The sequence below is a fragment of the Entelurus aequoreus genome, linkage group LG24 (assembly GCF_033978785.1).
Source record: "Entelurus aequoreus isolate RoL-2023_Sb linkage group LG24, RoL_Eaeq_v1.1, whole genome shotgun sequence".
In the NCBI taxonomy this organism is placed as follows: Eukaryota; Metazoa; Chordata; class Actinopteri; order Syngnathiformes; family Syngnathidae; genus Entelurus; species Entelurus aequoreus.
The window spans coordinates 15,600,209-15,623,574 of record NC_084754.1 but is presented as its reverse complement, the minus strand read 5'-3'; positions in this window follow the sequence as shown (position 1 = coordinate 15,623,574).

Below are 23,366 nucleotides of genomic sequence, written 5' to 3'. Positions count from 1 at the left end.
CTTGCTTGATGTACAGCTTAAGTTATTCAACAGTCCTGGGTCTCCAATGTGGTATGTTAGGCTTCATATTGCACCACACATTTTCAATGAGAGATAGGTCTCGACTACAGGCAGGCCAGTCTAGTACCTGCACTTTTTTACTATGAAGCCACGCTGTTGTAACACATGCAGAATATGGCTTGGCATTATCTTGCTGAAATAAGCAGGGGCGTCCATGCATGATAACGTTGCTTGAATGTTAACATATGTTGCTCCAAAACCTGTATGTACCTTTCGGCATTAATGGCGCCTTCACAGATGTGTAAGTTACCCATGCCTTGGGCACTAATACACCCCCATACCATCACAGATGCTGACTTTTGAACTTTGCGCCTATAACAATCCAGATGGTTCTTTTCCTCTTTGGTTCGGAGGACACTACGTCCACAATTTCCAAAAACTAGTTGAAATGTGGATTCGTCAGACCACAGAACACGTTTCCACTTTGCATCAGTCCATCTTAGATGAGCTCAGGCCCAGCGAATCCGGCGGCGTTTCTGGGTGTTGTTGATAAATGGCTTTCGCTTTGCATAGTAGAGTTTTAACTTGCACTTACAGATACAGTGACCAACTGTAGTTACTGACAGTGGTTTTCTGAAGTGTTCCTGAGCCCATGTGGTGATATCCTTTACACACTGATGTCGGTTTTTGATGCAGTACCGCCTGAGGGATCCAAGGTCACGGGCATTGCCGCTTACGTGCAGTGATTTCTCCAGATTCTCGGAACCTTTTGATGATATTACGGACTGTAGATGATGAAATCCTTAAATTCCTTGCAATAGCTGGTTGAGATAAGTTGTTCTTAAACTGTTCGACAATTTGCTCACGCATTTGTTCACAAAGTTGTGACCCTCTCCCCATCCTTGTTTGTGAATGACTGAGCATTTCATGGAAGCTGCTTTTAAACCCAATCATGACACGCACCTGTTCCCAATTAGCCTGTTCACCTGTGGGATGTTCCAAATAAGTGTTTGATGAGCATTCCTCAACTTTATCAGTCTTTTTTTGTCACTTGTGCCAGCTTTTTTGAAACCTGTTGCAGGCATCAAATTCCAAATGAGCTAATATTTGCAAAAAATAACAAAGTTTACCAGTTCGAACGTTAAGTATCTTGTCTTTGCAGTCTATTCAATTGAATATAGGTTGAAAAGGATTTGCAAATCCTTGTATTCTGTTTTTATTTACGATTTACACAACGTGCCAACTTCACTGGTTTTGGGTTTTGTATTTTGAAGACATCATTTTTAGGTCCCGAACTGTGAAATAAGTGCAGATGTTGTCAGCATTAGCGGGGCGCCCTTTAAGAGTCCATTTAATTGAAGGGTCACGACAATGCTCCTCTGTTACCGCCCATTATTTGCATTTGACGGTGTTGATGATAGCAGTACGTACAGTATGTGAGAATAAGACGACGGATGAGGGCGGCACTGGATTGATATAGAATGTGTGAGCCTTCACAAAACAAAAAGATTAGGCCTGAATGGTTCAATTGGGTTCAATTATCATGACAGAATAACAGACATCCACTGAGGCCTGGCCACCAATCTGGGCTGCAGAGAGCCTGGTCTGGAGTATGCAGAGGCTCAAGGGAGTGCACGCACGCACACACACACACACACACACACACACACACACACACACACACACACACACACACACACACACACACACACACACATACTCATGTACAGTTTACGTTCACGTTTGAGGCCAGCGAAAGCCTCACTGTTGGAATTGTACTGACCGAAGATGTTGCCAAGTCAATAACGCAGAATAATCTGCGATGCTGAACTTCCTGGAAGTGCTGTCTGCTCTCAGCACTCCGTGTACCTGTTTAGTACTCCAGCTACTGCCCAGCTGCATGGTGGGCTGGATGAGGATCAGCGTGTCTATCACTGCTCAGTCTCTGCCTGCGAGTCCATCTAACTTAAAACAAGGGAATAACGGGCCTTTGATTCTTTTGCTCTGAGCAATGAGATCCTGTGTGCTTTAACACAAGGCTCTTTTCATCACGCACAATCAAACTTGGGTCAGCAATCTCTTTATATCCCCCGCAGAGCAGGGCCTCGGGGTTAATTTCCCAACATCCGATTGGAGGTGGGACACAGCTTCAAGGGCGTGGTGATCTGACTGTGTGTGTGTGTTCCAGGGCTAACATAGCACATACCAACAATGTTCCAACAGGGGCTTCTTTGAGGTCTGTGTATGTTGTAAATCACAACAGATCCCAGGACCCCCGTGTGTCAGTGCCATTGTCTAACTGTCCTAATGCAAAAGACCTCATGCTTTATTACCCCAACAGAACATGAAGTTCTCCAAAAGCAGGATAGGGAGCAGAACATTTAGCTATCTGCCTCCTCCGTGGAACCATCTTTGGTGCATTATTTACAACAATCTTTGATGGAAAACATTACGATTGCATGTCAATATGCTCTACTGCAGTCTTTTTCAACAATTGTGTGCCGTGGGAAATTATGCAATTTCACCTAATTGGTCCAAAAAATATTTTTTGCAAATCAATAATTATAATCTGCAAATAATGTGCCGTTGCTTAGTGTCTTTGCTGTGTAGAGCTCGGCAGGGTAACCACGTAATACTCCATGTAAGTAGGTGGCAACAGATGGTTAATTGATTTGTAAAAGTCGGAATGTGTCGGGTGAGACGAGGACGGTTTGTTATGATCACAATATGCAGACCACAGCGGGAGGCAGGGTGCAGGTCAAAAGTTATGTAATGCTTAAACCAGTGGTTCTTAACCTGGGTTTGATCGAACCCTAGGGGTTTGGTGAGTCGGGCTCAGGGGTTCGGCGGAGGTCAAGACACACCCGATTCATCGTGTAAATTAAAAACTTTTCCCTATTGGCGTATTACGGCTACGGCAACAGCAGAAGTCACACTGATTTGCAGGTGTGTAATTTGTTGTGAGTTTATGCACTGTGTTGGTTTTGTTCTTTGAACAAGGTGATGTTCATGCACGGTTCATTTTGTGCACCAGTAAAAAAACATGGTAACACTTTAGTATGGGGAACAAATTCACCATTAATTAGTTGCTTATCAACATGCAAATTAGTAACAAATTGGCTCTTAACTAGTCATTATTAAGTACTTATTAATGCCTTATTCGGCATGGCCTTATTATAACCCTAACCCTCTAACCCTGGCCCTAACCCTCTAACCCTAACCCTAACCAAATAAGTCTAAATTAAGTCTTTGTTACTTAGAATATGTTCCCCTAGTGTCCAAAAAACTCTAAATTAAGTCTTTGTTCCCCATACTAAAGTGTTACCAAAAACATATAACTTTGTCTTGAAATTGAAAAAAAAAACATTTTATTTTTCACCTTAGAAGGGTTTGGTGAATGCGAATATGAAACTGGTGGGGTTTGGTACCTCCAACAAGGTTAAGAACCACTGGCTTAAACCAAAAATGAACAATAGGAAAAGGTAATGAAGCAAAGGGATGGCTATGCAAAACACAAGTAAAACTGAACTGGCTACAAAGTTAACAGAAACAGAATGCTGGACGACAGCAAAAACTTACGGCGTCCACAAAGTACATCCGTACATGACATGACAATCAACAATGTCCACACAAAGAAGGATAGCAACAAAGTAAATAGCCTTGCTTGCTAACACAAAGCAGGTGCAGGGAATAGCGCTCTTTTCTGTTTACATACATTATTTGTAAGTACTCCGTGATTGTGCACTACCGAACATGCTCGTCTGCTCGTAAACCAGCAATGACACGACGTGACGACGACGGGGGGTGCAGGGGACCAGTACTTTTTAGAGGCGGTATAGTATCGAATATGATTCATTAGCATCGCGGTACTATACTAATACCGGTATACCGTACAACCCTAGTCCATATCCCAATTCAATGTCACTCAATAAAATGTGGCGATAGGTCACATTATTAATACTAGTAAAAATAAAATGAATTACTGTGTTTTATTTGTTAGTTAGCAGCCTACTTTCTGGTTCATGGATGTGACAAACTAGGGTGGTGGTTCCCAGTTGTGCTTTAAACAACGAAACCACCGTGGGAACGTAAGTACGTGGTCCATATTGAGTCTGAAAGGGATACACTGTTTCCTGTATTTTAGTGAGAATAAAAAAGATAAACTGTAAAATACTGTAAAATTAATGACTGACAGGACAATTGTATTACTCAGCCTTTTCCGCTGTGTCACCGCTCAGAGAAGAAAATAGCAAGTCTTAATACCCAGTGGTCTAATAATAGGGCTGTGAATCTTTGGGTGTCCCACGATTCGATTCAATATCGATTCTTGGTGTGACGATTTGATTAAAAATCGATTTTTTTTCAATTCAACACGATTCTCGATTCAAAAACGATTATTTTCTCGATTCAAAACGATTCTCTATTCATTCAATACATAGGATTTCAGCAGGATCTACCCCAGTCTGCTGACATGCAAGCAGAGTAGATTTTTGTAAAAAGCTTTTATAATTGTAAAGGACAATGTTTTATCAACTGATTGCAATAATGTAAATTTGTTTTAACTATTAAATGAACCAAAAATATGACTTATTTTATCTTTGTGAAAATATTGGACACAGTGTGTTGTCAAGCTTATGAGATGCGATGCAAGTGTAAGCCACTGTGACACTATTGTTCTTTTTTATTTTTATTTTTATTTTTTTATAAATGTCTAATGATAATGTCAATGAGGGATTTTTAGTCACTGCTATGTTGAAATTGTTACTAATATTGATGCTGTTGTTGATAATATTCATTTTTGTTTCACTACTTTAGTTTTTTTCTGTGTCGTGATTGTGTCTCCTCTCAATTGCTCTGTTTATTGCAGTTCTGAGTGTTGCTGGGTCGGGTTTGGTTTTGGAATTGGATTGCATTATTATGGTATTGCTGTGTATTGTTCTGTTGGATTGATTAATTAAAAAAAAAATATATATATATATTTTTTAAATCAATAAAAAAAATAATCGCTTTTTTAAAATGAGGATCGATTCTGAATCGCACAACGTGAGAATCGCGATTCGAAATCGAATCGATTTTTTCCCACACCCCTAGTGTACAACTAATTAAATTGATCAAAATAAGACAAAAAAGCCATCAATCATGTCAGCTTGGCCAACAAAAAAAACATTATTTATTTTTCAAGGAGTTGGCAACCCTAAGTCCACTGATACAATAGTGTGTTGAACGGTGCAATCATTTCCTGTATCTGCACCTTTATTAAACCCTGATCTAAAACTAAATGTTATTTTACATGACCCAAGTGTGACCTCTAAGGTTTGTGGGGTTTTGTCTTCCTTGTAGCATTGTGCTAACTGTATCTTTCCTACTAGATATAATAATAATAATAAAATATTTTATTTGTAAAAAGCACTTTACATTGAGTAAACAACCTCAAAGTGCTAAAGTGTATTAAAAAATTTAAAATAAAAAGATTTAAAAAAAATTAAAACTAGAACAACCAAATAGCTAAAACTAGTATGCATATATCTAAAAGAAGGCTTTTTTTAATTTTTAAAAAGAAGGCTTTTTAAGCCTTTTTTAAAAGCATCCACAGTCTGTGGTGCCCTCAGGTGGCCAGGGAGAGCGTTCAGCCCGGTCTCCCATTGTTCATAGCTTTGTCCTCTGAGGTTGGAGGAGGTTAGCATGTCCGGAGCGGAGGTGTCGTGTGGAGGATTTGGGGGTGAGTAGTTCTTTGAGGTAGAGGGGGGCATTTCCATGGAGGCTATGTCACACCCTTAGGGGTGGGTACAGAATTCGGTACATTTATAGGTACAGACCAATTTCCATCTGGGTGTTGATTCATGTAAAATCAAAGGGTGCCATATTTTGATATAGTTCTTGCACTTGGTGTTATGTCCAGTTGCAGACTCGGCACCTGCACTCAAGCAGCCCTCATAGAAGACTGAGCCGGACTGCTTTTAGGTAATGTTACAATTTTCAATGCCAACAAATTAAGTACCGTATTTTTCAGACTATAAGACGCACTTCAAATCATTTAATTTTCTCAAAAATCAACAGTGCGCCTAATAATCCGATGCACCTTATATATGTATTGATTCTGGTTGTGGTACATGGTGTATTGATAAGTGTGACCAGTAGATGGCAGTCACACACGAGACATATGGTTCGACTGCAGGTTGACACCTGTTCAAGAAATGGCGCAAGCAAGACCAAAACTTTGATGTTTCATTGACAATATATATCATAACACAGAGCGCTCAAAAATCTGTCAAAATGTTTTAGTTCGACTTTGGTAAGCTACGAAGTCGCAGCGCTTGGTGGAACGCGGAGCATTACCTCAACCGTAGTCAGACGTACTGTGCTTCAGTATACAGGTATTATTAAAGGCATACTGAAATGAATTTTTTAAATTTAAACGGGGATAGCAGATCCATTCTATGTGTCATACTTGATCATTTCGTGATATTGCCATATTTTTGCTGAAAGGATTTAGTAGAGAACATCCACGATAAAGTTACAACTTTTGCTCGCTAATAAAAAAAGCCTTGCCTGTACCGGAAGTAGCGTGACGTCACCGGAGGAAGTACTTCTCACAATTCCCCATTGTTTACAATGGAGCGAGAGAGATTCGGACCGAGAAAGCGACGATTACCCCATTAATTTGAGCGAGGATGAAAGATTCGTGGATGAGGAACATTAGAGTGAAGGACTAGAATGCAGTGCAAGACATATCTTTTTTCGCTCTGACCGTAACTTAGGTACAAGCTGGCTCATTGGATTCCACACTTTCTCCTTTTTCTATTGTGGATCACGGATTTGTATTTTAAACCACCTCGGATACTATATCGTCTTGAAAATGAGAGTTGAGAACGCGAAATGGACATTCACAGTGACTTTTATCTCCACGACAAAACATCGGCGAAACACTTTAGCTACGAGCTAACGTGATAGCATCGTGCTTAACTGCATATAGAAACAAAATAAATAAACCCCTGACTGGAAGGATAGATAGAAAATCAACAATACTATTAAACCATGGACAGGTAACTACACGGTTAATGCTTTCCAGGCTGGCGAAGGTTAACAATGTTGTTGCTAACGACGCCATTGAAGCTAACTTAGCAACCGGACCTCACAGAGCTATGCTAAAACCATTAGCAATCCACCTACGCCAGCCAGCCAGCCCTCATCTGCTCATCAACACCCGTGCTCACCTGCGTTCCAGCGATCGACGGAGCGACGAAGGACTTCACCCGATCACAGATGCGGTTGGCGGCCCGGAGACGGAGGAAGTTAAGGTGAGTTCGCCGGCTAGCGTGTCTGCTATCAATCTCTCAGTCCTCCTGGCTGTGTTGCTGTAGTCCGCCGCTAATACACCGATCCCACCTACAACTTTCTTATTTGCAGTCTCCATTGTTCATTAAACAAATTGCAAAAGATTCACCAGCACAGATGTCCAGAATACTGTGAAATTTTGAGATGAAAACAGAGTTTTTTGTATAGGATTCAATGGGTCCGTATACTTCCGTACCAATCCTTGACGTCACGCGCATACGTCAGCATAAAAAAACGTTTCCAACCGGAAGTGTGGCGGGAAACTTAAAATTGCACTTTATAAGTTAACCCGGCCGTATTGGCATGTGTTGCAATGTTAAGATTTCATCATTGCTATATAAACTATCAGACTGCGTGGTCGGTAGTAGTGGGTTTCAGTAGGCCTTTAAGGTGTATGTGTATAAGGACCCAAAAATGGCACCTGTTAAGAGACATATTATCTGGCGTTTTGTTTTGCAGTTTTAGGCAAAACCAACTTTTCTTACCTATTGGTTCCTGCTGTTGTGTATTTGGGATCTGCATAAGGCCCGAAAGTTTTTCACACGTCCGTTAATATAGTAGCGCACAGTTCTAAAGTAACATGCCTGTCAATAGACCTGCTTTGAAAGCGCCCAAAACTACAACTAAAGACGCTGTCGAAGTGTAGCCACATACATAAGACCGCCCACAAAACGGCGCCCCCTGAAAACACAGAAAGCGACTTGAAACCGTCCTGTAAAACACCAATTATGCAGAATGTTAACCAAAGAACCACCATTACATGTTATGTAGACCACAAGGGAATGTTTTTGTCATGATCCATCATGGCCTGATTTATGTTTGGTAGTTTTCCTGTTTTAGTCTGTTTCCTGGGTGCACCCTCTTTCCCTGTTTACTGTTGGTTTCCATGGGCACTGATTCTCCTCACCTGTCTTTGTTTAGCAATTAGTGTTTCCACCAGGTGTTTTGGTTAATCACTCCCCTTTATAGTTTCTGTCACCCAGCATTAGTTGCTATGGGTCAATGTTTGCTATAGGCAACAATTACGTTCTCCTGGTTTTTCGCCTCGCTCTAGTGATTTTTCCATACACTAACATTGCTCGTTTTTCACCCTTGGTGACATTTTGTTTTTTTTAGCTCCACGCTTTTTAGTGTCCTCAGTTTTGTACTTTTGACCCTGCCTTAAAATAATTAAAACCTTAATCCTACCTGCACGCCGCTCCAGCTTGTTTTCTGTGTTGGAGGGAACACTACCAGCACAGCCATGCGCCCCCAACGTAACAGTTTTAAATGTAGAAAATAAAATCATAATATTAAGTTAAATTAAGTTAAAGTACCAATGATTGTCACACACACACTAGGTGTGGTCAAATTTGTCCTCTGCATTTGACCCATCCCCTGGGAGGTGAGGGGAGCAGTGGGAAGCAGCGGTGGCTGCGCCCGGGAATCATATAATATATATAATATATATATATACATATATATATGACTCCTTTAATGCGTTTGTATGAAAAAAGACCTGAATAATAATACTAATAATTTGATACGCCTTATAGTCCAAAAAATGTGGTATGCCTGACAGAATTGCTATTGATTAGCATCCGCCATTTTACATGGCCATACACAACAACAACAACAAATATGCATGTTACAATCAAACAGTCCATATGACTCCTTTAATGCGTTTGTATGAAAAAAGACCCGAATAATAATACTAATAATTTGATGCGCCTTATAGTCCGAAAAATACGGTATGCCTGACAGAACTGCTATTGATTAGCATCAGCGATTTTACATGGCCATACACAACAACAACAAATAAGCATGTTACAATCAAACAGTCCATACAATACTTGTAGTACAGGGGTGTCCAAAGTGCGGCCCGGAGGCCATTTGCGGCCCGCAGCTAATTGTTTACCGGCCCGCCACACATTCTGGAAATACTATTGTAAAAATAAAAAAGAACATTAAAAAAAGTGGAATGAGGTGAAATCTAACGAGAAAAAGTTGCAATGTTGACACAAAAGCTGCCATGCAGGCTGTTTTTTTTTTCTTTTGTCTTTCTTTATTTTTCTTTTTTTGCCATTGCTCAAAAAAAAAATAAAAAAATACGAAAAATCCGTGTTATAATGAATTATTTTCAGGGCTCCAATTACTTCAAATATTTCACTTTAAAATGTTTTATGTGGTAAATATTGCATATGTTGTGTAGTAGCCATATATAAACATCAAAGTTTTCTTTGACAAAAGCGCATAAAACAAACAAAATAATAGTTCCAGCATAAAATCGACAGCTATATCTGAAGTTGATCTCGTAACTTAAGTGTTGAAAGTAAAAGAAAAACCTAATGAAAATGTATCACTTTATGAGTGGGGCACCTTTTGGATCCCAAATACACTACCGTTCAAAAGTTTGGGGTCACATTGAAATGTCCTTATTTTTGAAGGAAAAGCACTGTACTTTTCAATGAAGATAACTTTAAACTAGTCTTAACTTTAAAGAAATACACTCTATACATTGCTAATGTGGTAAATGACTATTCTAGCTGCAAATGTCTGGTTTTTGGTGCAATATCTACATAGGTGTATAGAGGCCCATTTCCAGAAACTATCACTCCAGTGTTCTAATGGTACAATGTGTTTGCTCATTGGCTCAGAAGGCTAATTGATGATTAGAAAACCCTTGTGCAATCATGTTCACACATCTGAAAACAGTTTAGCTCGTTACAGAAGCTACAAAACTGACCTTCCTTTGAGCAGATTGAGTTTCTGGAGCATCACATTTGTGGGGTCAATTAAACGCTCAAAATGGCCAGAAAAAGAGAACTTTCATCTGAAACTCGACAGTCTATTCTTGTTCTTAGAAATGAAGGCTATTCCACAAAATTGTTTGGGTGACCCCAAACTTTTGAACGGTAGTGTATATTTAGTGGTTTTTTATTTATCTTTTCACTGTGATTACTCAAAAATATGAAAGAATTAAAATCAATGGTGTCCTGCATTATTGATCTTTTAGGGCTCTACTAAATACTGCATATTTCAGTTTTACTATAAAAAACTAAGTTGTTTTTGACAGAAAAGCATAAAACTTTTTTTTAAATTTGTATTACTTTATATCAACTTGAAGTTGATATAGAGATTTACTGTAAGCGTTAAATAATTTAAAAAAAATAATAATCTGACTTATTTTTAACATTTTAATGACTGAGACCCGGGACCCCTAAAGTTTAAATAAATTAAAAAATCCATATATTTTGTTATGGTTTGAAAATGAAAAATATCAAAATGGCCCCCACATGCTTTAATTTTTCCGTGTGCGGCCCTCAGTGGAAAAAGTTTGGACACCCCAGTTGTATTATAAACACTTTGTTGGGCACAAAACATGGCAAAGACTACTACAAAAGACCCCTGGCTTGGCAACACATGGTAGTCTATACATTACTGCCGTCTAATGCCTTATTGCCACTGCATGCAAATTCTACTATACACTTGCAAATGAGACTCAGAAATGTAAGGAATTAAGATTGGGAAAAAAATACAGGACAGCACAGTTATCATAATCAGCTCACAGTTAATTGTTGAAAATATATTTTATAATTGAACAAATTACATTTATTCACACATGAACGCTCGCAAAATCGTATCGATTCCCTGTTACAGGGAATAGATACTGTATCGGTTCAAATGTGAAAGGCACTCATCCCTACCTACCGTAGGTAAATATTTTGCTGTGATTGGCATAAAGAATAGGAATATTTATACTTAAATACTTTACTAGTAATGGGTGAAGGACATTTGCAGGATTTCTCGGGATGGATGCGGTGAGACAACCGGTCTAACTTATCTCTGCTTTAAATGGCTTCTGGTCTCCTGCCTTACATTGTATTTCTCTGCCAGCCCTCAGCTGCACACCACTTACGTCAGAGAATCCCACTGTTATCCAACACTTAGCCAACCCAATGACAGAAGCGCTCACTCAGCCAAAAATAGATCAGTCTTTTCTGGCGGGATCTCAACGAGCATGACTGTACTTTTGTGACCTGGATTGACGTATTTGACGAGTTTCAACTTCTCTATCCTCCGTCTGGCCATCAGGGCTTGATTAGAGGGAGCCCGGCGTTTTTTCGCTGGCCCGGTTTTCAACGGACCCTAGTCAGCGAGCATGACTTTGATTGGACTGTTGGGCTGCAATGGACGTGGCCTGTCTTCAGGAGATAGAGGCTGACTTGTACGGTCTGAGGGTACCAGATGGAGCCCCAACTGTCTTTGGCCACAGCTTGTAAGAGAGGACTCAACGATGTGGCCTTGGCGAAGCCGGGGCCTCTGGGTGATTAAGAATGTGTTTGTTTCCCAGGCAGCGAGCAGGCAAGGTAGCGACATTGCTCCCGCACAGCCAAGGACTTAGTGTCGGGGCGGAGCGCGCCAAAACAAACTTCTGTGATTGCCTCCCATATGCCCTTCTGACCTTTGTGCTTCAATTGCCAGGCTCGGAGGAGGGAAACGAGGTAAAGCAAGAGAAATTGTTTTTTTTCAGAGGCAAGGGTGGGGGAGAGGATGAGGGTACTACAACTTTTGTGGTTTGGGGTTGAGATGAGGGGTGGGACCAGGGGCGGGAAGGTCGGCATAGGAGCTTGTCTCATGACCTTTTACCCATTCAAAGCTTTTATGATGCATGTTTGTGTGTACAAGTCTTGAACCACCCTTAGTTGTCTTGGTTATTTTCTTGTCATTTTCACCAAGGCAAGTAGTAAGACAAATGCAGTTCACAGCATTGATAAAAAATGATTTCCACAAAACTTAAAAAGAAGGCGCTCTAAAGGTTAAAAAAAAAAAAAAAGAAGTTGTGTGTGGTGTCACTATGATAACGAAGGTGAGAAACACAATTGAACACCCCCTCCACCATCTCAGCTCATCACCGTCTTTGCCATCAAGAGTCTTCAATAAATGTAAACGTGATGTTATATGGTATGTTATTCATTTCCTAAACTTAGACAAACTCTATTGATCCACAAGGGAAATTGTTCCACACAGAAGCTCAGTTATAAAGGATGGAAAGGGTAAGAATGGAAAGGATAATGCAGGCATAAAGTATACTAAAAATGTACCATAGTAGCAATATAAAATATAACATATATGTAATATTTAATGTACACTCATATATTATATTATATTATATTTTTAAATAATATATACTATATATAACAAATTCCAATTACCATGTACAATATTACAGTATATGTAACAGCTGCAGCAAAAAAAAAGAAAAAAGGGCAGCATGAAATAGAGAGTCGATCCAGCAGAAAATATACATCATAAACAAAGGGAGGTAGCTAACATAGAATTTGATAAATTTCATTTGTCAAATTGTCGTTTTTTTTGCATGTAAATATATACGTATTCTAAGAGGCTAAAAGCGCCTATTACAAACATTTTTTCAACTGTTTTATTTATGTGAAACAATTTTTATACTTTTTTAATCAAACTCAATTTTAATTATGCATGTTTTGTAATATCAATCAATCAATGTTTATTTATATAGCCCTAAATCACAAAAGTCTCAAAGGGCTGCACAAGCCACAACGACATCCTCGGTACAGAGCCCACACAAGGGACGTCGATGTGAATGACTATGAGAAACCTTGGAGAGGACCGCATATGTGGGTAACGCCCCCTCTAAATACAGTCTTTAGTGGATCTAACATAATAGTGAGAGTCCAGTCCATAGTTGGGCCAGCAGGAGACCATCCCGAGCGGAGACAGGTCAGCAGTGCAGAGATGTCCCCAACCGATGCACAGGCGAGCGGTCCACCCCGGGTCCCAACTCTGGACAGCCAGCACTTCATCCATGCTCATCGGAACCGTTTTACTAAAACATATATATGTTTTACTAAAACATTTTAGGGCGAAACAACAAATTCAACATTCAAACATACCATATTTTTCGGACTATAAGGCGCACTTAAACGCCTTTCATTTTCTCAAAAATCGACGGTGCGCCCTATAACCCAGTGTGCCTAATGTATGGAATCATTCTGGTTGTGGATACGGACCTCAAAGCTATTTTAGTGGCACATGGTGTAATGATCAGTGTGTGAATGTGTGTGTGTGAATGGGTGAATGTGGAAATAGTGTCAAAGCGCTTTGAGTTCCTTAAAAAAGGTACAAAAGCGCTATACAAGTACAACCCATTTACCATTTTACCATTTACCATGATAAGTGTGACGAGTAGATGGTAGTCACACATACGAGATACATGTAGACTGCAGGGTGACGCTTAAAAACAACACCACCACTTTAAATGTTCCATTGAGAATATAGAACATTACACACGGCGCTCAAAAATCTGTCAAAATGTTTTAGTACGACTTTGGTAAGCTACGAATCCGCACCGCTTGATGGATTGTCAACATACGAGTATTATTATGGTGTGTGTATAAGGACTGCAAAATGGCACCCATTAGCAGACATATCTGCCGTTTTGTTTCGCAATATTATGCAAAAGCAACTTTTCTTACCTTTTGGTACCTGCTGATCTGTATTTGGGATCTGCATAAATCCTGAAAAATTGTGCGCATCCGCCTTTGTAGTCCGTGCCAACACCGTAGTCAAAAAGCTTCTTCTTTTCTCTATCTTCTTGTTATGGGACATTCATCTTCCACTGTTGCCATTTCTAATATAAAGTAGTGTAAAGTTCTAACTTATATCTGTCAGTAAACTCGCCATGAAAGCGCTAAAACATACCGGTGTAGTGAGTTTACATTATTCACCCAAGGAACTTTAGTTGTTAGAGTTCCGGTTGGGCGTTTTTTCACGGGACACATTTCCTGTGTTGTTGTTGCACTAGTGAGCCACGGATGAGGAGATGCTGCTCCGTTATTGATTGAAGTAAAGTCTGAATGTCATTAAAACAGTTAGCTCCATCTTTTGACACTTCTTCCACTCCCATCCTTGCACGCTACACCGCTACAACAAAGATGACGGGGAGAAGACGCTGCCAAAGGTGAGCCACGTAAATAAGACCGCCCACAAAACGGCGCATCCGAAAGCGACTGTCAGAAAGCGGCTTGAAGATGGTCTGTAAAACATAATCTATGCAACATTTTGACCAAAGAACCACCATTACATGTTATGTAGACCACAAGGAAGTGTTTATATTTAGAACAAATAATAAAAATACGACTCCTTTAATGTGCCTTATACCTGTATATGAAAAATTATCGAAATTAATCGGCAGTGCGCCTTATAATCCGGTGTGCCCTATGGTCTGGAAAAAAAATAAAATATATATATATATATATATATATATATATATATATGGTAACACTTTAGTATGGGGAACAAATTCACCATTGATTAGTTGCTTATAAACATGCAAATTAGTAACATATTGGCTCTTAATTAGTCATTATTAAGTACTTATTAATGCCTTATTCTGCATGGCCTTATTATACAACCAGTAAGCCATTAACTAAGAGTCTTCCCTCAATAACCTCAGAATTATGGCTTATTAGTAACCCTAACCCTTATATGTTCCCCTAGTGTCCAAATAACTCTAAATTAAGTCTTTGTTACTTTAATAAGCAACTAATTAATGGTGAATGTTCCCCATACTAAAGTGTTACAGTATATATATATATATATATATATATATATATATATATATATATATATATATATATATATATATATATATATATATATATATATATATATATATATATATACTACCGTTCAAAAGTTTGGGGTCACCCAAACAATTTTGTGGAATAGCCTTCATTTCTAAGAACAAGAATAGACTGTCGAGTTTCAGATGAAAGTTCTCTTTTTCTGGCCATTTTGAGTGTTTAATTGACCCCACAAATGTGATGCTCCAGAAACTCAATCTGCTCAAAGGAAGGTCAGTTTTGTAGCTTCTGTAACGAGCTAAACTGTTTTCAGATGTGTGAACATGATTGCACAAGGGTTTTCTAATCATCAATTAGCCTTCTGAGCCAATGAGCAAACACATTGTACCATTAGAACACTGGAGTGATAGTTGCTGGAAATGGGCCTCTATATACCTATGTAGATATTGCACCAAAAACCAGACATTTGCAGCTAGAATAGTCATTAACCACATTAGCAATGTATAGAGTGTATTTCTTTAAAGTTAAGACTAGTTTAAAGTTATCTTCATTGAAAAGTACAGTGCTTTTCCTTCAAAAATAAGGACATTTCAATGTGACCCCAAACTTTTGAACGGTAGTGTATATAAGTATATATATATATATATATATATATATATATATATATATATATATATATATATATATATATATATATATATATATATATATATATATATATATATATATATATATATATATATATATACAGTATATGGTAACACTTTATTATGGGGAACAAATTCACCATTGACTAGTTGCTTTTTAACATGCAAATTAGTAACATATTGGCTCTTAATTAGTCATTATTAAGTACTTATTAATGCCTTATTCTGCATGGCCTTATTATACAACCAGTAAGCCATTAACTAAGAGTCTTCCCTCAATAACCTCAGAATTATGGCTTATTAGTAACCCTAACCCTTATATGTTCCCCTAGTGTCCAAATAACTCTAAATTATTTGTTACTTTAATAAGCAACTAATTAATGGTGAATGTTCCCCATACTAAAGTGTTACCATATATATATACACATATACATATACATATATATATCTCCATGTTGAAGAAACAATTAAGTTCGTAAATCTAGGTTCCACTCTATTTGTTTACCAATTTTTGTTGAAATCGTGGTTGCTTTTTTAAAGGATAATGTCACAAGGAACACTAAACACATCCTGGAGGGACTGACACATGTCATTATCTGATGACATGACAAATTCAGCCTGGTTTTAGAAAATCAGGTTGGAAATGTAAGGCGGTTGCTGCTATTGTTTATGGCTGAATGACGGTTGAAGATGACAACAAAAAGGAAGGATTAAGGAGGAGAAACGGACAGGAGTGAAAGGGAGTCTTGTCGTCTGAGAGGTAGTGCGGTCGGGGTTAGGTTGTGGTTAAAACCTTGAGAGAGCGGTGGGTGGGTGCACTGGAGGCGAGCAAGGCAGCAAATACCCGGAGCATTCAAATGGAGCTCCCATTGGGAGGTTTTACGCTTCAAAATGGTTTCCTGTGACGTGGATTGTGTGTTTGATTTGAGCTTTGAAGGGTTTGTGTTATTCTCGGGAGGGGAGAATCTAGCACGCTCTCATTTCCGCACTACCAACAGCCAGCAGAAAGTTGGCAAGCCGAAACAAGGGGATTGTAAAGACAGATTTCTCTCTCCCTCCTTCGTACAAACCACATTTTTCTTTCTTTCGTTCCCTTTTGTTCCCCCCTGTTATTTCTGCTGAGCCCGCTCCAGCACTCCTGGTGCATATTGATAGATTGTTGGTAATAATTGGACCATTTTTTTAAATGTTTGAGTAAGGGTCCTCCCTTACGACATTTTAGCAGCAAAAAGTTTTCAAAAAATAATTTTTTTTGGTCATTTACGGGTTTTGTAGGGACTCCTGATCAGGTTTTGAGACACCTCCTACAACTACAGGACCACAATTGTGCTGTTGAAGAAAGACCGTTTTTTTTAATTTATTTTTGTGTAAGGGTCCCCAGTTACGACATTTTAGCCCAAAAAAGTTTTTAAAAAATACAAATTGTCTGTCATTTACGGGTTTTGTAGGGACTCCTGATCAGGTTTTGAGACACCTCCTACAACTACAGGACCACAATTGTGCTGTTGAAGAAAGACCTTTTTTTAAAATGTATTTTTGTGAAAGGGTCCCCAGTTTCGACATTTTAGCCCAAAAAAGTTTTCAAAAAATATACATTTTCTGTCATTTACGGGTTTTGTAGGTACTCCTGATGAGGTTTTGAGACATTTCCTACGACTACAGGACCAGTAGTGTGCTGTTGAAGCAAGACCGTTTTAACATGTTTTGTGAAGGGTCCCCCCTTATGACATTTTAGCGAAAAAAAGTTAAAAAAAAAATGTTTTTTTGTCATTTACGGGTTTTGTAGGGACTCCTGATGAGGTTTTGAGACACCTCCTACAACTACAGGACCAGTATTGTGCTGTTGAAGCTAAATTGGCCCTGGTGTGTGAATGTGAGTGTGAATGTTGTCAGTCTATCTGTGTTGGCCCTATGATGAAGTGGCGACTTGTCCAGGGTGTACTCTGCCTTTCGCCCGAATGCAGCTGAGATAGGCTCCAGCACCCCCCAAAAGGGACAAGCGGTAATAAATGGATGGATGGATGGGTTACCCCGGTCCAACTTCGGCTTTCCCAGGCTGCCTGGTTTTTCCTCTCATCGTATATCATCCCAGGAGCCTTTTGGCCATGGAGACCAGCTGCTGGGTCTCTGCCACACCAGAGTCCGTTTGGAGAGGCTGGAGGAGATGCGGATGTAGAGACAGGGCTGCGGAGCTAGCACTGAGCACCGGGATGGACAGGCTTCACAGTGTTTTGGCTGAATGAGCAGGTATCAAGACACCTCGGGTTCTTTGGACGTATCCTCGCTCATCCATGCGGACTGGACACTGGCCCAGAGTTGGTGGGCGGCAGTTGGTGGAGTCGGCGCTCTTGGTTGCTTTGTTGGGTCTGCTCCTGTCTCTGGCCATGCTCCCCCCAGCCCAGCAGACGATGGCCTGGGACACCGCAGAGGCCACCACAGTGTATATGTTTTTTGTTTTGTGGCTGGTTGCATCAGCTCTCCGCTCTTTTAATGTCTTTAATGTCCTTTGTCTTCTTTGATGTTTCCTCTCTTACACACATGTTTATGTGTGCTATGGCTATGAGTTTTTTTCCCCTTGGCCTCCGTTTGGACCTCCTCTCCAGAGGCCCAGGCTTAGACTAAATTATTTTTTTTTTCTCCCCCCCATCCCCAGCGTTTACCTGTTTCTCACCTTTTTTTGTAAGGGTCGCCGGAAGTTGGCAGACCCATCAGCGATCCTGTTCTGTCTCCCTGTAATGTTTGTCTGCTCTTGAATGAGATTGTGCTGAAAATGTTAATTTCCCCTTGGGGATTATTATTGTATTTCTGATTCTGATTCTGATATAGCGTTTGGGAGTCTCTCCAAAAAAAAATGTACACTATACACCAGGGGTGGGCAATTCATTTTTACCGGGGGCAGTATGAGCAACCCAAGCACTGCTGGAGGGCCAAATCGACAATATTTCAATTAAATTTTGCTCAATATTATTTTTTATATATACCGTAAGATAAATAATAATAATAATAATAATAATATTAATAATAATTAATAATAATAATAATACTTTCATTTAACCTAACTTAACTTTATACCAAAAGCACTGCTTTGGAAATCATTTGTACCCCTTTCAGAGATCACATTTAGTCCCCTTAAACATCCTCATGTTGCACAATGCATAGGATGAAGTGTGCATTCCTGTAACTTTCTCTAGTAACAGCATTCCATGATTAATATAAATAAATTAACATTAATAATAAATGACAGTAAAATAAGCACACGTATGACTGAGGAGTCATAGTGTAACTTTGTGTGGTGTTTGAGTTGTCCGACTTTTTGTGTGGCCATAAACGCACCAGTGGTTTAGTGCTATGCGTGTTGGTGACAGATGACAAGTTGGTTTTGGCCTGGTTTGTACGGCAGAAAATGACTAGTTTTTCGAGATAGCAGTGTTTTAGTCATGTTTTTGGTGTGGTTATGGCCGAATATAAACAGTTTTGCTCAATAAAGTGATCAATATAATTCCTGGCCTCGAAGCATCTCGATAGACGTTACAATAATTGAACGGTGTTCAATTGAACGGTGTTGACGAACACCGTTAGGGCCGCTTGTTGTCACTGTCACTCAAAGTTGCATTGCAAAATTACACAGAATAAATGTGTTTATTTTGTTTAGAATTCAGATGGGATTTGATTTGGTGCGCGGCATATATTTGCTGTGCGCAGAGGACGCTTGAGCAGTGCGCAATTGCGCAGGCGCGCACCTTAGAGGGAACGTTGCTTGGCAGTCCATGTCTTGTTAAAAAACACGCCACTCGTCATCAACTTTTCTCTTTTTAGCGTCTCGGGTGTAAACCGTGCATCACTTGTCGCTGTGCACCTTCACTCACACGTTACACACGGACATACGCCCATAAATAACACTTTTCAAAATAAAAGCAGCACAGTTGTATTGCGCGCACGACATAGATGTTTTTACAACTTTATTTTGTAATTTGTGATTGCAGCTGTTCACATTCACTCACAATCACGCACGCGCATACGTCCACACGGAAGTAATACAAATAACGCTTTTCAAAACAAAAGCAGCACCGTTGTATTGCACACTCGACATAGATACTTTTTATAATGTATTTTGTAATTTATGATTGGCCTCACGCGGGCCGGACAGGGACGCACAAAGGGCCGGATGTGGCCCGCGGGCCGCAGAATGCCCAGGTCTGCTATACACCACACATGCATTCCTGTGTTTTCCTGTCAAACGCCACAGGGGAGCATGGAGAGGATAAAGCCAGTCGATGCCCGGCCAAAATGTGCGGCGGATAAGAGCCTGCAGACGGGACGTGTCGGGGTCATGACACGGGGCGAGGAGGCGCATACGCTAAGGCGGCGGGAAGCCACCTTTAAGCCCATGACAGCGAGTCATGCAAACCACCAGAGAGCGTGCTGTTCTGCCAACTACTGTGCTTGACACAGCCAAGAAAATGACAAAAATCAACAGTGGATGTGTTTGTGTTAGGGGAAAATTTGTGGAACCCCCATTCACTTTCCTGCTCAGCACTTTTCCCCTTTCTTTCCCTCTCTGCCTTTTTTTTTCCTTTTGCTCCCTCTCGCATACAACCCGTCTGTATTTTCTTACTGTAAATACTGTACTATACGTGTAAGAGGACAATTATTGCAACAGCGTGTCTACTGTGTGGCGAGCATGGAAAAAGCTTACTCCTATAGGCCAATTTTCTCCATGGAGTTATGTAAATAGTTTGGATGGAATGAGTGGGCTTTCCCCACCAGCGGCGTTGGAGGGGTTCCACTGACGTCCCCCCGTTCCTCCAAGCCACCCCTCAGTGTATCACTAAGTCCTTTGTTGTCCATAAACACAACCCTTGATGCGGGGAAGATTTGTAATAGATATGACTCCTGAAGATGGTTTATTTGTTTAGAATTTTCCTTCATTCTGCTTCCCATTCAGAGTTTGTTGCTTTAGTTGGTTTGATTGAAATGCATTTCCAATCCTACTGAATAAAAGCTGCTGTGTACCAACTAGTGTTGTCCCGATACCAATATTATTATATTATTTCGATACTTTTCGATACTTTTCAAAATAAAGGGGAACCACAAAAAATTGCATTATTGGCTTTATTTTAACAAACAATCTTACAGTACATTAAACATATGTTTATTATTGCAAGTTTGTCCTTAAATAAAATAGTGAACATACTAGACACCTTGTCTTTTAGTAGTAAGCAAGCAAACAAAGGTTCCTAATTTAGTCTGCTGACATATGCAGTAACATATTGTGTAGTTTTCCATTCTACTGTTTTGTCAACATTATAAAGGACAAGTGGTAGAAAATGAATTATTAATCTACTTGTTCATTTACTGTTAATATCTGCTTACTTTCTCTTTTAACATGTTCTATCTACACTTCTGTTAAAATGTAATAATCACTTATTCTTCTGTTGTTTGGATGCTTTACATTAGTTTTGGATGATACCACACATTTGGGTATCAATCCGATACCAAGTAGTTACAGGATCATACATTGGTCATATTCAAAGTCCTCATGTGTCCAGGGACATATTTCCTTTCCTTTTTTAATTTTTAATTTTTTTAATTATTTTTTTATTATTATCATTAGTATTAGTATTATTTTTATTTGTTATGTCCTGTCCAGCTTCTCAGGCAAATCGTATTGTTGATGTAGATGCCCATATCGGCTGTACACATTTACTTTACATAAGAGAAGTGTGGGATACTACTCTTGTTACCTTATTTATATTTGACTTTATTAAATGGATTTATGTTATTATTTGGTGCAGCCGGGCAGGAGCAGGAGGGGATAGAAAGAGAAAAAAAGGAAGACAGAGGGGGAAATTGTGGGGACAAGAGAGAGACAACAACGACAACAACAAACACAACAATAACAACAAAAACAACAACAACAAAACAACATCAGTAAACATGATATGTACAAACATGATAGTAAAAGTGATAGCAAAGAAGCAGCTAGTGAAATAAATAACACAGAAATGACAATTAACATTATTAAACTACAAATGGAGCCATAACAATACCAATAGAAATAACACTATTGATAGTGAATAATAATAATTACCTCTATTATCAACAATACAATTGTTTAAATGAAACAATACATATATGTAATGATAACTTGAAATACAAAAGAAAGTAGATAAATATTTGCACCTGTCAATGTTTACTTATGTATGCACATTACATCAACAACAAATCTTGACTTTGGAGCAATGTTCACAGACTCTAGCATTTGGCTCTCTATTAAATGCAATGGTTTTCCGTATTGGGACCATGGTTTTGGTCCTAACTTGTTCACCGGTCCTCATATGGAAGGTACTTTTCATTCCCGGGCGCGGCCACCGCTGCTGCCCACTGCTCCCTTCACCTCCCAAGGGGTGATAAAGGGTGATGGGTCAAATGCAGAGAATAATTTTGCCACACCTAGTGTGTGTGTGACAATCATTGGTACCTTAACCTTAACTTTTCCTTGTTGATGTCTCAAGGATGGTAGAAATACAAGAACACACACACACACACACACACGTTCTTGTATTGGTTACCTTCTTGAGACATCTGAAAAATGCTTACCTCTTTAGGACCACACTTTCTAGATATATTTATACAAATATTCCCAAGTTAATTAATAGAAGCCTTGACCAGTTAAATAATTCATAACATTGATTTTGATTCATAATTTTTTTTTGAGCAATGACAGTTTTTTAATTTAAAAAAAAAATCCCACTAAAGGTCTCAGGGATCCAAAACGGCCCGCTCATAAAAGTGTTAAAAATAAGTAATTTATCAATAAATATACAAACATTTTACTTTCAACGCTTAAATCTCAGGATTAACTTCAGATCTGTCAATGATATGTTTTTATTTAATTTTTTTATTGTTTTAATCCTCTTGTCAAAGAAAACTTTATTTTATTTATATGGAAAACACACAAAATATGCAGTATTTTCCCCTAAAAAAATATTCCAAAGTGAAGTAATTGGAGCCTTGAACGAATCAATAATTCATAACAATATTGATTTTGATTCAATATTCTTTTTTGAGCAATGACAATCCCACTAAAGGCCTCGGGGATCCAAAACAGCCCGCTCATAAAAGGGTAAAAAAATAAGTCATTTATCAGTAAACAGTATATTATTTTTACTTTCAACGCTTGAATCTCAGGATCAACTTCATCTATCCATTAATTAAATGTTTTTATTTAATTTTCTAAAAATGTTTTATAAAAAAAACCTCTATTAGATGCAATGGTTTTTCTGTATTGGGACCATGATTTCGGTCCTAACTTGTTCACCGGTCCTCATATGGAAGGTATTTTTTTCTTGTTGATGTCTGAAGTAGGGTAGAACACACACACACACACACACACACACACACACACACACACACACACACACACACACACACACACACACACACACACACACACACACACACACACACACACACACACACACACACACACACACACACACACACACACACACACACGAGTCGTTGGTGCAATCCAAAACAAAAAAGAAAGGATAAATAATTTTATTTTGTGTCATATATGTGGAACACTTTGAGAGTTTCGGAGTAATAACAGAGCAGTGGCTTCACGTAGTTACCTTCAGCACAAACTATCAATGTGAGGCGATCCTTCATCGTCTTGTGTACAGTTAGTGCCTTCTCCTTCGCTCTATTAAAGGTCCGTTGTGGCATCTTTTTTGTTCTCATCACAATTAAAGACTTGCTGCAGAACAAATCTCCC